At 40.8% G+C, this 15,832-nt stretch overlaps 1 protein-coding gene across 1 annotated transcript in view; it reads right to left on the minus strand.

Moving 5' to 3' along the window:
* SPATS2L (spermatogenesis associated serine rich 2 like) overlaps positions 1-15,832 on the minus strand; it is a 137,929-nt gene that overhangs the window by 49,109 nt on the left and 72,988 nt on the right. The window lies entirely within an intron of this gene.

Here is a 15,832-nt window from a genome sequence, read left to right on the forward strand (position 1 = left end):
TCCATCAAAACCAACTTAGATTTCAGTAAGGAACAGGATTGAATCTTCACATTTTAGAATTAAGTCACACAAAAAAAATTACATCAAAGACTAAGTCAAAAAGGAATAAAAGCTTGATTTGGTCAGCAAATTTAACTCTATTATAGACTGATAAAAAGGTACAGATATACATAAATGAGAATGAAATCTCAGTTCTTTCCAAGTTTTTGTGGCAAAACACTTCCTCCTTTTCCCCACTTGTGCCCTTTGCTATGTGGACTGATATAGGAGTTCCCATAATTCTTCTAAATCTCTTTTAATGCACTTAAAAAATCATCCCCTAACTCCTACTTTGAAACACAGCACTTAGTGGAGTTCAAACTCCAGAAACTAAGCACTTCCATTATAGTATCCACTGACAGCATTTAAATATTTTTATTAATTTCTGTATGCATCCATTCTAATCAACAAGATGAAATTCAAGGAAGCACATTTTAAAAAATAATGCGACTTTGTAGTAACTTGGGAAAAGGCAACAGGAGGAAGAAAAAGGAATCGATTTTTGAGTTTTGGTCTGATGGAGAGAAGACAGTGAATTATGAAAACTCTTGAAAATAAGATACCAAAATTTAAAAATAGCCCTTTCCATTGCCTGTTATTAAAAAAATGCTGCAGATACTCTCTATTAAAACTCACATACCTTTTATCTGTCTTTAGTCAGTGGATCAACAGCTTTGCCAAGAGACTGAGCTGGATTCTCACTATGTGCAATGAGACTTCTTCCTGGCAACTGATCCACTCTGTCACTCTGAACACCCCACTGCCTGTTGGTACCTCGGAACAGAACATTCCCCCAGCCCATCCTTCCTTAAATCAAGGATGAAAGAGCTGAAATTTTCTTTGTCAAACCTACCCAATGGCTAAAAGCAGAGTTATAAATATCTGGACAGAGAAGGCAGGAAGATCACACAGAATATGAGCTTGGGGCAACTCAATTTTCAATATTTAGTGTGTTCTGACAAGGAAAGCATTGAGAAATCATTGTAGCCTTAGTGCCTGTACAATACTTTTTTAATGTACCTGTCTTTTGCTGACAGCTACTTCTCATTTCAAATGGGAAAAGAATACGAGAAACAGGTCATCAAATTTCCTATGCAGACTGGAAAACTCAGCTCTAAAACTACTCTGTAAGTCACCACCTCCCTTTACTGCTTTTCAGAAAAGCATGCCTTCTACTGAGTGACATCTAAATCATGCTGGACTGATATCGTTCTCTGTATAATAGATGCTTCTATGTAAATGAATAGTTATTTGACTAGTTCACCCTTATATCTACTATCTAGTAGTTTTTGTGATGTTACAGACAACTGCTAGAGGCCTGCCCTCTCACACACCAATTTAAATACACTTAATCTGATCCAATACCTTATAACAACATTAACAAAATATCAGGAAAAAACTGCTCTTGATGAACCAACACATAGCACAGCAAGAAGTACAAGAAGAATGGTAGCTAACAAACCCCTCTGGCCTTGAAAGCCTATTAATCTTTAAAAATCAATAAATACTGGGAAAACATCTTTGTCACTTGAAATCTTCAGGTTCTGCTTTTTCAGCAAATGCTTTACTATTTTTGTACCGAAATGTTCACTTTAAAACTGCATCTAGTACGAAAAACATTAAACCCAGTAACTGTACTTTGTGAAAGCCCCACACCTCTCAATTTACGTTGCTTCAAAGATACTAGCTAAATAATTCTACAGACTTAAATTCAATTTGATGATTAAACCCTCCTACTGCACTTAGCCAAATTTACTCTTTGTAGCAATACCCTGACTTAGTTAAAACCAGCCATAAAAAATTCATACAGCGCCTTGCCAGATTTGACTTGCCTCTTCTTTGCTGTATCCTCTAGGTTTACTACGACTACAGTCTCCCACTGATGAATGCAGCACTGATTCAGCTAGCTTGCAACTGCAAGCTGTTTCAGGAAGACTTGACGCGGCACATAAAACATACCCTTGGCTTCTATCTTTCTTCCTCTTTTTTTCTCCTTCCTTTTAAGATCAAGAGCTATCAGGACACCAGCTTTTACCAATGGATTCATTTCTCTACACTTCAGACTCCTCCTTAATATGCATATTACAGCTGTCAAAATAAAGATGCTAAAACTGAGTTGGAGCCATTTTTCATTCACCTTCTCTAAGGACAGATAATTGAAGTAATCTGCATAAAACACTTGCTCAGTCCAGCTCTCCTTGTTACATAAAATACAAATGATACATTAAAAGGAAAATGTTGGTGTAGCACTAATTTTTAAAAAATATCCTTAATGGCCATACCTAATTAAATTTATTTTTCTCATTGTAGCGCAAACCAATATATTGAATTAACTGGTATTTCTCCTCTGATGACATTTTAATCTCTGTATCGGACAATTACTGACTTTCTAATCCTGTGACAAAAGATTACAGCATGCAAACAATTTTACAAACAGAAGTCCCAATGAAGTTTAGAAGCTTTAGCTCCAAGCTTGAGTCTCATTTTGAGCTGCTACATTCACATACTGAATTCCTCAGGGAAGCTTCTTTCTGCCTGAGCTGTGGAACATCAGAATACAACTCTCAGCAGAGTCCTAAAGCCAGAGAAGACAGCGCTTTGCATTTCACTAACTGCATGCATACAAAAAAGCATGTTTGGATAAAGATCTTTTACAGAAAATTTTCTTCAGTGGCTAAGATTAGTTAACACAAACGCTAAAATTATAAAGCACAAACATAGTGTATATGACAGGTTCTCAGCTTGAATGTCAGCTTACATGCTTTGCCTTTCTCCACAGCTCTTGCTTGTGTTTGTGCTCCTAAAACATCACTCCATGTTGTATCAACAGGACTTCCATGAAAAACAAATGAAAGAAAAAAAATACTACAGGATCCCTTATGTAAACACATCATTAACTTCGGATACCAATTTCAAAATGCATTGCCTGGAGTAGGAGATTACTCTCAGTTGCTTGTTACATCCTGACCTCATATCCTGATGGAAGAGTGTTATTTCTCTACCTATTACACACATCCAAAGGAGACTTTTTACTTGTCCTGTAAAATTAAGTGTTTCAATACAACAAAAAGAGAAAATATAACAGAGGTGCTTCAAGGGAATGCTGCAGAGAAGACCGGATTAAGTCTGGCAGCATCTTACTTCCCTCCCCACCCAAATGAAGCAATTCATGCTACGCTACACAAGTTTAAGTTAACATGAAACTGAAGCAGGGCAGCTAAGGTGCTGGCATATCCTCTGTCCTCCTAACCTTACTGCAAGTAGCAAAGTCTGGCAGGGCAGACAGTGAGGAAAAGCCTTTAATCGCTGCAGCAATATACACCAGAGATCACCTGCCACAGCCTTAAGAATGTGGCTGCTTCCCCAGCTTTTACAGAAGTTAGGAAATTAGGAAAAAAATTTTCACAGAAAGGGTCATTGGGCACTGGAACAGGCTGCCCAGGGAGATGGTTGAGTGACCTTCCCTGGAGGTGTTTAAGGCATGGGTGGACGAGGTGCTAAGGGGCATGGTTTAGAGTTTGATAGGAATGGTTGGACTCGATCCTGTGGGTCTCTTCCAACCTGGTTATTCTATGATTCTAAGTTTCCTTTCTATCTTCAAGCAGCTTTGAAATCCCACTGCTGCTGTGTTCAGCCTCCAAAGAGCACCTGCCACCTTTCCACTCATATCACAGACACCTTCCAGCTAGACAGGCCTTGGGGTAAAGCTGACAAACACTCCATCTTATACAAGTTGCGTGGGTGGGATTGTCTGCATCTCAGGCATCAGAGAATCACAAGACCAAGTCTGTGCCCTGTCCCTACTGCAAAATCTGGCAATTGTCACCTGGCACACTTACATTTCAGACTTAGAAGCAAAACCAGAGAAAGAAGAAACGTGCTCCCCTGCAATAAAATGGAAGAGAATTTCCTTGCAAATACACAGAGGGGTAAAGGAGCCTATGGAAGTGTAAGTGTTGACAGAAAGAGATGATTTGTGATATCACCCTACCAGTAAGCTCTGTCAAAGCAGAGGAGATTGTGTGCAACATCTGTTCCACTATTTCGGACACCTGAAGACACAATATATCTCAGGCAATGGGGAACAGAAAATTCCCCACAACACGGCATAGAATAATCCAGCATTGGAAGGGTTTCACATCTGTAGGTTTATGGATGAATAATACCCCAAACCACCCCCAAAATGACATGTATCCTCATCTGTCCACTGCAACTTTTTCCTTCTATAATGCTACTCCTGCCCCAGCACAAAAGCAATCATCGCTCTAATTGACCTGATCCTTGCCCATCCAGTTCTTCCTTTCACTGGGGTAGTTTTCTTCTAATGTCCCCTGACTAACCTTTTCAAGGTTTCACACAGGAGGAATAACAGAGAGTCTGAGAGACACTGGAATCGCACGGCTTTCTCTGGGACAAGCCAACAGGCAGACAGGTCACATGATAGTGAGGATTCCCCATCCTCTCTCCACCTGGTGAAACACAGTGACTTAAGAGACAGCAGGTAATGACAACAAGGTCCTGCCTGCTCTGTGACTATCTTACCTTCCCAGGTGCCCTTACATAGCAAGTATGAGGCTCTGCAAGTGGAACTGAACAAGGACGATGGTTCATCTAGCTTGGAGGTATCACTAAGGGGTAAGTCAGCCTACTTCCTGCATCAAAACTGCTCTACAAAGGAAAAAAAGATGAGTCATTGCCAGAAGAGAAGGCCCAACATGCAGACTGGACCCACTTCTTGGGGAAGTCTGCTGCATCCCTGGGGCCTGAGTTAAAGATGTAAAGAGAAAAATTCTCGCCTTGGTACAGTCCTTGGATTATTACCCATTATGGACTTCTCAGGCAGGAAGCAATGAAGTTGAAAAAATAAACCTGAGGGCAATCAAGAGAGACCTGAAGGCCTTAGAATGATTGATTAAGGGATCAGGAGCCCAAGCAGTGTTCTCCTCTATCCCTCCAGTTGCAGTGAATGATGGTGGAAGAAACAAGAAGCGCTGGTAGATCGATACCTGCCTCCAAGCCGCTGCGGCCAGCAGAATTTGGAGGGGTTTGATCACGAGTTAGTCTACACAGCAGCAGATTTGCTCGCGAGAGACAGTGTACACCTGTCTCAAAGGGGGAAAGGGATCTTCACACAGGACTTAGTAGGGCTCACTGAAAGTTTAAAACTAGATTTGAAGGGGGAAAGTGATAAAACCAGGCTTGCTGGTATTAAGCCTGGGGGAGGCGTGCCAATATGTGAGGGACGGTGTGCTAGCAAGGTCCTTCAGCCTGCTGTTCCTGCGAAGGAAGAGGATGGAGATCAATGCAGCAGCAAAGATGCAAGGATTATTGATGTGTTAGAAAACACGGAAGCACCTCAGAATGGTAATGTAAGAATTAGGGCTATTTCCCCTAAACAGGTAGCAGGACCATTGGCCCGGCTGAAGTGCAGCTACACCACTGCACATAACATGGACAACAACCAGGAGGAGCTGGAAGCCATTGTGCAGCAGGATAGCTACAACCTAGTAACCATCACAGAAACATAGCTGGATGACTCACACAACTGGAGTGCTGCATTGGACAGCTACAAACTTTTCAGAAGGGACTGCCAAGGAAGAACAGGTGGTGGAGTAGCACAGCATATTAAGGCATGCTTGGATTGTCCAGAGCTTAATGATGGTGACAATAGGGTTAAGTGTTTATGGCTAAGAATCAGGGAGAGAGACAACAAGGCAGACACCATGGTAGAAGTCTGTTACAGACCACCCAACCATGATGTGAGGCAGAAGAAATAGTCTATAGGCAGCTGGGAGAAATCTCATGATCATTAGCCATTGTCCTTATGGAGGACTTTAAACCTACCAGATGTCTGCTGGAAATACAACACAGCAGAGAGGAAATAGTCTAGGATGTTCCTGGAGTGTGTGACAGGTACTTTCTTGACCCACTCGGTGAGGGAGCCAACTAGGAAAGGCAACCCTCCTGAAATGATGCTGTAGTGAGGTGGGCGTTAGTCTCTTCTCCCAAGTAATAAGTGACAGGATGAGAGGTAATGGCTTCAAGTTGCACCAGGGGAGGTTCAGATTGGGTATTAGGAAAAATTACTTCAATGAAAGGGCTGTCAGGCACTGGAACAGGTTGCTCGGGGAAGTGGTTGAGTTGCCGTCCCTGGAGGTATTGAAAAGACTTGTAGGTGTGATGTTTAGGGACACAGTTAATGACATCGTGGCAGTGCTATGTTAAGGGTTGAACTCAATGGTCTTAAAGGTCTTCTACAACCTAAACAATTCTCTGATTCTATGACTACAAATAGTTAGGGTGACAGTACAGCAACACAAAGCAGGAGATAAATAGTTAGATGGCTCTATCACTAACAAAGTTATCAGGCCTACTAAGCAAGACTATACATGTTTGGTCACTGAGTAAGCTTTAACTGAACAGAACAACTAGAGTTTACAATTTTGTCACTCAAGTGTGTGTTCATAAAGTAGATCAGTGCTAGAACATGGATTTTTTTTTATTTTTAATTAAGAATCATTTACTCATGTTCAAATAGTTCAGTCAAAATCCCCCAGCTCCAAAAAGCTAACATGCAAGTTACAGCCAGAACAAAGCAATAACAATTTTAGAGCCAAATTAAAAAAAATAAGATGTAACTACTAAGTATCTAATGAGATTGTAGCAGCCGGCACTGTGCTTTCATCTTCTGCACTTCCTCTGCAGAACTACATCTCATTTTTAAACAAGGTTCCTATCTATCCATATGTATTACATTACACTATCTTGACTGCAGACTTCCACATGCCCTAGGTAAAGACAAAACCAGCAGAATCAGAGACGCATGGCCTCCATTCCACATTTCAGTTGGACTTTCATTATAAAGAGATGCTACCAGAGAATTTCAGATGAAGGCTGGGATGAACACATTTTTACTGATGTGGCTTTTGCATTAGAAAGACTGACAAAACTACAAAAGTGTGATTCCTAAATTCAAGTATTTCAGAAAGGAATTCTGGTTTTCACTCAGATTTTCTTTAAATAGCAGATATTATTAGGACAAACGCCAAACATTATTGTACATATGATTGTTAGTTGCAAAAATTAGTGTCCTCAGGTGTGCACAAAGTCCTGCCAGTGTGGTTGCAAAACTGCTAGAGACAGTATGAGATCTAGACATTTCTCTTCACCATCTTAAGATTAGCAACAGGTATGATTTGCTGGTGTCTAAAGGTAAATACAACAGTCAAAAAATAAATGCATAAACATAACCAGTGTCGAAAGCATTTGGGACGTATTAACAAGTGTCCTCCCAGCTGTCCTTTTACCCTTCTGTGTCATTATAAATGAACACACTTAGTAAAAACGTGAACTGTAATTAAGACAGAACTGCTATTTTTCCAGCATTGTTTTGTGCCTTTCTAAAGATTGTATACAGAAATGGTGCATACTACCATTTTGTATTTCCTGGTTTTCAGAAGTTTGAAATTAGCTGCTTCAGGCTGGTGAAATGCCTCTGGGTGATTTAGTATCCGTTTCTTTGAATGCACAGATAAACATATGTATGCGAGTGCGCACACATTCTAGAATATTCTCCATTTGCAGAGCTCAGCCATCCCCCGGCTGTGGCTTCAACCACAGAAAACAGGAGTTACCTCTGCATTCTCTCTTCTGTTCAGCTAAAGCTGTCCGATTCCCTGATGGTCACCACACTCTGCCTGAAATCTACTGGCTGCAGAGCTGGAAAGAGGATGCAGGAAATAAAATAATCCTCTGATTACACATGTAGGTCTGGATTCCTACAGAAAAAGGGCTTACGGTCCTCTGTTGTCTATCGCCTCCTCCCTGAGGTTTTCTGAAATGATTGACACTACAAGCTGAGAAAGAAGCAGATGTCTCGGTGATACTACAGCGTTTCAGTCTGCTGGCTTGAAAACAGGCAGGAAGGCATAAAAGTCTGGAATATACACAATGGGGCATCAGGAGCTCAGTTAGGTTATTTAACATTATAAATGCCACACCTGAGAGACCATGATCTATCTGCTGTAAAGAAAAAAGGAACAGAGGTGAGAGTGAGATATGAGAGGGACAGTCCTTACACCTGGGTAAGTGTCCTTCAAAGCCTGTCTCCTATCCTTGTCAGATTTCTGCCAAGGACAGGAACAGTTCTAAGCAGGTACCACAGTAACAATGTGATGTCTAACCAGTGTCACAGCAAAATGGCTAGGTACCAGTCAGTCCCGTATTTCACTCAGATACACAGCACTTCTCTTTAATCTTGTTGTGTTCTCCTCTTTTTAAGCAAAGATGGTGCTCACCATAGCCCAGAGAGAGCCTGTGCATCCCTTTGCCTGTCAGCTAACTCACTTCCCTCTCCCAGTTCCAGTGGGTAAGCAAAGCCAGGCCATGAGGGTGCGCTCCACAGGTATCGGTGCTTTTAGGCTGGAAAGAGCATGATGTGGTGTGATGGATCCTCAGGTCCTCCACACAGCTGGTCCTGCAGCCCCACTATAAGAAGAGTCCTGTTCCAACCCTTATCAAGGTCAGTTTGAGAGTGGGTCAGAAGAAAGCCAGTGGCTTTCTTCCCCAGACTCCATTAATATTTCATTCAAATAGTTTACAAGTATTCAGCGATATGACAGTACCTTTTGATATGGACATCACAAAAGATTCTGGCTGTATTTCCTAACATTGGTCCACCGACAACACCACACCCTTGTTACTACAGCAAAGGCTCCTTGCAAACCCTCCTGCTATACCGTCTTTGAATGCTGGGTCTGTCCTACCCAAGCTAGGCTCTTCTTCAACACACAAATTTCAGTGTGGCTTCCCCAAAAGATGAGTTAGTGTCACAGTACTAGCAGTGGATTATTCGAGACAAGTGACTGATGCCATGTAACAGTTACCAGAGTCACCAACCCAGAGACGTGCCACTAAAAGAACCTGCTAACTTTGTAGAATATACCTTGGTCTGAGAAGGATCCAAACCAGTTGCTTATATTTAGGTTGTTAACATTATCCTGCATCTGTGGATATAAATTCTTATAAACCCGCAAGTATAGATTTTGGTACCTTCAGAATCAGGAAATACTGTTCAAGCTTAAAGATGGTATAAGTGGCATTACACTGTAGTGAAATACATCAAAGTGATTCTCATGGCCTCTGGCTCACAAGGGCAGAAAATTCAGAAGAGCCAATCCCAGAAAGCTGCAGAATATAAGTCCACATTTGCAGTAAAGATACAAAAGGCAGTAAGAGGTAACATGTTCCTGATCTTTTCTTGCAATTCTGAGTAATTCATTCAAGAAGTCTAGCCTAATGTGCTCAAGAATACCAAACATTAAAAACTACTCTTCTTTTTACTAATGCTTCAGGCTGAATTCTAAAGCCATCTCTGCTATCTCCTTTCATTTTCCGATTGCAAAATGTGATCCCTGCTCTTATATTTGTAATGAAACAACTAAGAACTCTGCCATATGAGATGCCTGAATCACAACACTGACAAAAGGCCAGCTCTGCATTAATTACAGCAAATTATTGGAATGAAGAATCAGGCCACAGGAAGGGACACATCCAAGTCAGACAGGTACCAGCACAAAGCAGATATTCTGTAACTACTGATACATACATACATATACATACATGCACACACAGGGGTAGGCACATACATAGACCCAGAAATGCTACTTCCACTAAGTTGTTCTATGACAACGTGTGAGCCAAGGTATATAAGCTATATACACATACCCATTTATTACTGACTGCCAAAGAATCATCACAACATTGTTAGGTTTCACTACAAAACATATTAACTTCCCCTGTCTAGCAACCCTATTACTGGAATAAAGGTTTTTCTTCTAATGATACATACATACATTTCATAGCAATACACACATCATTACACCAGCAGTCACCTTCTTTACCTAACATAGTTAGTAAACAATGATTTGCTTCCACGCAATATGAACACTACTCTCTCCTCCGATGGCTACTTGGCTTCTGTCCATAAAAAGATCTTTCATTCATTAGCTCACATTCTGTACCTGTGCATTAAAAATATACAAACCCCAAACATCCAAACAGGCTAATTTTGTGCAGGCTGTTATGCTCCATTTACTGAGTCTAGAGGATGGCAGTCTACTAAGGTGAGCAACCTCAGTCTCTTTGCATGGTGGGCAAACGATTACAAGCCCAGAGACATGTAAAGTTCTCATTACCATTCACTCTTCTCTGGTGTTTGACAAATTTGCATTAAATTGCATTTAAATTCAATCACGGCAGTTCTAATGATATCATGAATCAAAAATGCAGGATTATGTCATATTACTGGCAAAAACAGAGACAAAGGTACAAGACAGATCAATCCTCCACCCTCCATCTTTGTTCAGAAGGGTGAGAAAGAATGAAGACATGTTCAAACTCCATGAAGTAATGAAATAGCATACTATAGAAAAGCTTTTTACTGCTAAATACTGAACACCAGTGTTCTAAATACTGAACTTGGACTGTTCTAAGAACACATTCTAATTGGTTCCATAGTAGTTCAGTGAGTGGAAACTATGAACATAATAAACTGTTCTATGACATAATCACACTTGAAGTAAAATAAATCTGAAAATAGAATTATTTGCATTTTATACAAATAAAATTATTAGCATAATTACTTAAAAAGATAAGTAGCATTCTAAACACTGAAAAACATCCCCAAAACCCATGTACAGTATGTTTCTTAAATAGGACCTACGAATTCAAATTTCGAAAATGTCAAATCTCTGGAAGGGAGTTTTGTTGCACAGTACCAGGCCTTTCCACAAAAGGGTATCTACATGACAGAAGCTGTTCCCTAGTGAACAGCCAAGTGACTTTGGCAATCTCTGAAAATTTCTCCCCTCATCTACCATACTGATCAGTAGCCAAACATTTCTTTTCAAGGCAGACCCTTTCTAAAACTGCACGACTGTTGTCATTTCAAGCAGTACACCAGTAACGTGAAGCCAATAGGTTCCCACCTCTGTTGGTATACACATCACCATGTGTTTGAACTCCCTGTCCATTTGGTTTTGTGTCCCTGCTGAGGTACTCGATTTTAGTTGGCCTGAACAGCTATCAAGTATGTTGCTGAAAGGATGCGAGTGGTCAAACGCACATTTATTTCAAAGCTGAGGTGACAGTGCTTCCCATTGCTCTTCTTTTTGATCCATACAATTTATACCACTCTTTCACCTAAGTAGGAAACATTCATCATTGGCACTGAAACTCTGTTCCACATTAAGAAGCTATACTTATATTAAGAAGCTGTCCCTAAGTGACAGGGGACAGGACAAGAGGGAATGGCCTCAAGCTCTACCAGGGGAGGTTCAAGCTTGACATTAGGATAATATATTTCACGGAAATGGTCATTGGGCACTGGAACAGGCTGCCCAGGGAAGTGGTTGAGTCACCTTCCCTGGAGGTGTTTAAAGGATGTGTGGATGAGGTGCTGAGGGGCATGGTTTAGTGATTGATGGGAATGGTTGGACTCGATGATCCGGTGGGTCTTTTCCAATCTAGTGATTCTGTGATTCTATACTGAACTACAAAAATCACTAAAATGCTGCAATATGATAAGCCAGGAAGTTTCCCAATAATTTATCATTTCAGAGTAGGAAATTATCAATTCATTAAAATTAGAGCTTCTAAAAGAACAAGGTATCCTGTTCTATAAACCCAGCTGACAAATATTTATTTAAACAAAACGAAACACTTCAAACGGAAGAGATTGAAAAATCTTATTCCAGCAGCCCAGTGACAAGGGAATATCTCCAGCCTAAAGATACTGAAGATCTACTGCATGTTCCAAACCAACCTCCTGCTACACTAGAAATGGGCTTTTACCCCTGGGCCATTCTTAGGAGAAGGGGAATTTCTCTAGATATTTTTCATCTTCCCCTCAAACCCACCTATTAATTTGCTAGAACCAGTTAAAAGCAGGCAAACGCATTTCCCCACTCCAGAAGTCCAAAGGCAAGAATCCTAGCACCATGACAATAATCCTAGCAACGACAACTTCCTGTGGCTCCTCGGGATAAAATACCAACTTGCTTGGTTCCCAGTGCTGTCCACTTTAGGGACTGCACCCAGGGACTCCATACCCTCCCCACTTTGCAGCCTAGAATCTACGTTCTGGTGGCTAGCATCCTAGAGAAGCATCTGAAGAGCAGCACTCTGGATCAGCATAAATTGAAGATAGCCAAAATTCCTGCATTTACTACATATATTTCATCAGTAGAGCTGAACCCAGTTCAGAATAGCTGGATTCAGCTACATGGCCAGTAAAATGGTCCTCTCTGATATGCAAGAAGGAGGGATGTGGGATCTGGAAGAAGATTTCAGACTAAGAGAACTCATTTTCCACAACAATTCATGCCAAAATAAACATTTCCGTCTTGCTCTACCTCAAGAGCCTGAAGGTAGCTTGCCAAACATACTGATAAAGAGCAGTGAAATGGTAGAATCTGAGTAGATCGTATTTTATATTTGCATGAACCCCTTGCAAAACTGAAAAGAAACAAGAAGTTAACTGCTAGGTATTATCTTCCAAATAATTCTTGCCAGGGGCTTGAATCATTAAAAGTCATTTACATTGGCTCCTATTTCAGCTCAGAATGGCATGCCAAGAGACGGTGTCAGTTAACTTGCTTCCGTGGTTGCCCAAATGTGGGCTGCTAGAAGACTACAGCAGGGGAATGCTAACAGCAAAATATATAATGTAGTAGTATCCCTCACCTCAATCACAGTGGTTTCTCTGAATAGTAAGAGCAGAGGGACAGAAGTGAATGTCAGGAAGGGTTCCAAGCCACACTTATTTTAGATGTTAGCAATAAAATTATCATAAGGAACCAAACTTCCACCAGACTAGGACAGTGTAATTGTTACGCTAAATTCTCATAAAATGGAATAAATCTCAAGTTCAAAGACAGTCTCAGAGCTATTCACGTTTCAGTCTTCTTTCTGTCAAGTGTTCTATGTCCACACCATCTTTTCTTCTCTCCAGCTCAGACATCTTTGAAGAGCTAGTTTACCATTGCTAGACGTGCAGGGTGGATTCTTAGCAAATACAGGTTGGAGAAACTCCTTTGAATCCAAGGAGCTACATGGGCTGCTTGTTGGGCTCCCAGGACAGGACAGTAGAGGCCTCACAGCTGCAGACAGAGAAGTAGCCTCTGGGCAGCGTCGTGGGAACTGCCCTGGCCGAGCACGCAGTGAAGTGCTGCTCTCATGACAATGGGTTGACAAGTTTATGGTGAGCTTGGGGAAGGGAAGAACTTTACCAGAGCTCTGAAAGAGCTTCCTGAAGTACATTGCTTTTGATGAATACTGATAAAGCTGGATACTCAACTGGAGGCAAGTCAGATCTAAAGAAGCCTTAGGCAGCTGGGCCTTGGGTGACTAACATATGTTCAAAGCATATGTAAGCACACTTTGAGTCAGCGTGGTTATGCATATGCTTGAAGGTAGGTACTTGATTTAAATGTGCATGAACAATCTAAACCTTCCAAAACTGAACGCTGAAATTAAATGCAGCCTTTCATTTCCTAAGACCAATTCATCCCATAAAGTTCCTTTGAAGATGTAAGTTTTTCCTTGAACAGTATTTTAAATATTTTTATATATGTATGCACATACACACAAGATGTACATACATAAATCTCTAAAACTGCTTACAAGTTCCACTATTAAAATGACCAGACATATACCCACAATAAAAAGACACCAGCCCAGCAGTATTCCCCTGTTAACAGTACCCACAGAGTCACAGACTACACCGGAAGCAATACCACTGACACTTTGGTATTTCCAGATATACAACAAATGCTAGCCTTCCTCTCCTCCCCCACCTTCCCAACCCCAAAGAAAACATTGATTTTCTATGTTAACAAGAGTTATTCCTGGAAACAACAACAAAAGCATTAAATAAGTTAACCTATAGAGTTCATACAGTCCTTCAATCTAACTGCTATTACACATTAAAATAAGTGGTTATTACAACATTGACTGGAATTTGAACTGCACTTCTTTAGAGGAAAAGAAACCCCAAGGAACTAATTGTTCTTTTCAGATGAAATCCACACAACCCAGGTACATCAAAATTAATTGTAAAAGTACAGTTAATCAATGCAGACTGCCAAAAATATGCAATGGTACCTTAACCAGCCTCCCCTCCCACTCCCACCCTACTAGTCAGGAGACAATGCCAGAAATCTTTTCTGCTTCTGAAAGTCAATAGCACATGAAGTGTTGCCTGACATGCATGAACTGAGGCCCTTGTTTAGCCAGGCATATAAGGGGCTTAAAAAATTACAGACTTCTTACCTTGGCAAGAGCAATCCTGATAAAGAAAGCTGCTTGACTAGCCCTGTCAACATGTGGACAGCAAATACAGTAATTTTATCAACAGAATTAAAAGGAGGTATTTTGCTCATCTATTGAGGAACACTTTAAAGAAAATAAATGTGTTTTATTTTTAAGGTACTTTTCTCAAAGACAGGTAAAACCTGTTTCACTGTACAGCACAGATACTCTAGAGCTTTTCTTAACTTATCTGATTTTGCCCATTCACTGGAGCTGATCTTTGGCATGCCACAGCCCCTGAATTGATCAAAATATGTGGCAAATTAGACCTTTACTTTGCATCTGTTCAGAGTTTCTGCAAGGTAATGTTTAACATAGCCTTGTATGATAAAGAAATACATTATTTGCTCCACAGAATCCAGTGTTCAAAAGCATCAAATTAAGCTCTAGTTTGCAGTTACTGGCCATTCCCTACCTCTTGAAACTGCCAGTGTGCTAACGGATGCCATGCATACTTTGCTTGGGCAAATATAGAACCCAGAACGATTCAGGTGAATGCACAGAAAAGCACATTTTGTATGGGAACTTCAAAACTGCCCTGCTACATCTCTCCTCCCATTGCTGTTGATGAGTAACATTACAATAGCACTTACAAGCTCCTATACATCACAGGCAGGCACTATCAAAAGAATTGTGCCAGTTAACAGAGTTACCACACTAGGCAAGCCAAAATCTCAGTATCTCAACTTGTTCAAGTCATCCTGTATGCAGTAAGAACTGGCAGACAATAAATGGGGCTGGCTAGGAATTTTCCAAACCAACAGTGGTTCTGTTGCAGGGGGGAAGGAGTTACTTCATATCTCAACAATTTTTCAAACATCTGCTAAGCAAGGCTTCTGCAAAAATTAGTCTACTTCCCTATAAGCCACTTATCCCTCACTTGAGAGCCAAATCACAACAAAACTTGCAATATGCAAAGTTCAACTTATCAGAGCAGGAAGTTACTGTGGCTTGTGCAGTCACAGAAGAGTTCACTGCAGTGTTTACTGTCAAGTAAACACATTTGATAGGAATGGTTGGACTCGATGATCCTGTGGGTCTTCCAACCTAGTAATTCTGTGAAGTGTGGCCCTGTATCAATCATACCTTTCCTTTGCTTCTCTAAAATCAACCCAAGTAAAGGCAAAGGTGATTCCTAAACAGCCAGTCTTGGACTTGAGAACTTTTCCAACCTTATGATTCTATGATTCTGTTCGATGAAGACAAGCACAAAGTTATCAACTTCATTCACAAAGAGCAGTTCTGCCAGTCATTCATACAGATTTCTTACTGTAGACAAAACTGTGCAGTCAGAATTGCCACAAATTTGCATCTCCAATTCAGCCACATACCAAAATGTGCCGGGCTGGCTCTGCAGGCAGCAGACGTGAGTTGCAACTAGATTATGTGGTTAACAGAGCTCTTTTGCTGGCATCCACAGACC

The sequence above is a fragment of the Phaenicophaeus curvirostris genome, chromosome 7, assembly GCF_032191515.1.
Source record: "Phaenicophaeus curvirostris isolate KB17595 chromosome 7, BPBGC_Pcur_1.0, whole genome shotgun sequence".
NCBI lineage: Eukaryota > Metazoa > Chordata > Aves > Cuculiformes > Cuculidae > Phaenicophaeus > Phaenicophaeus curvirostris.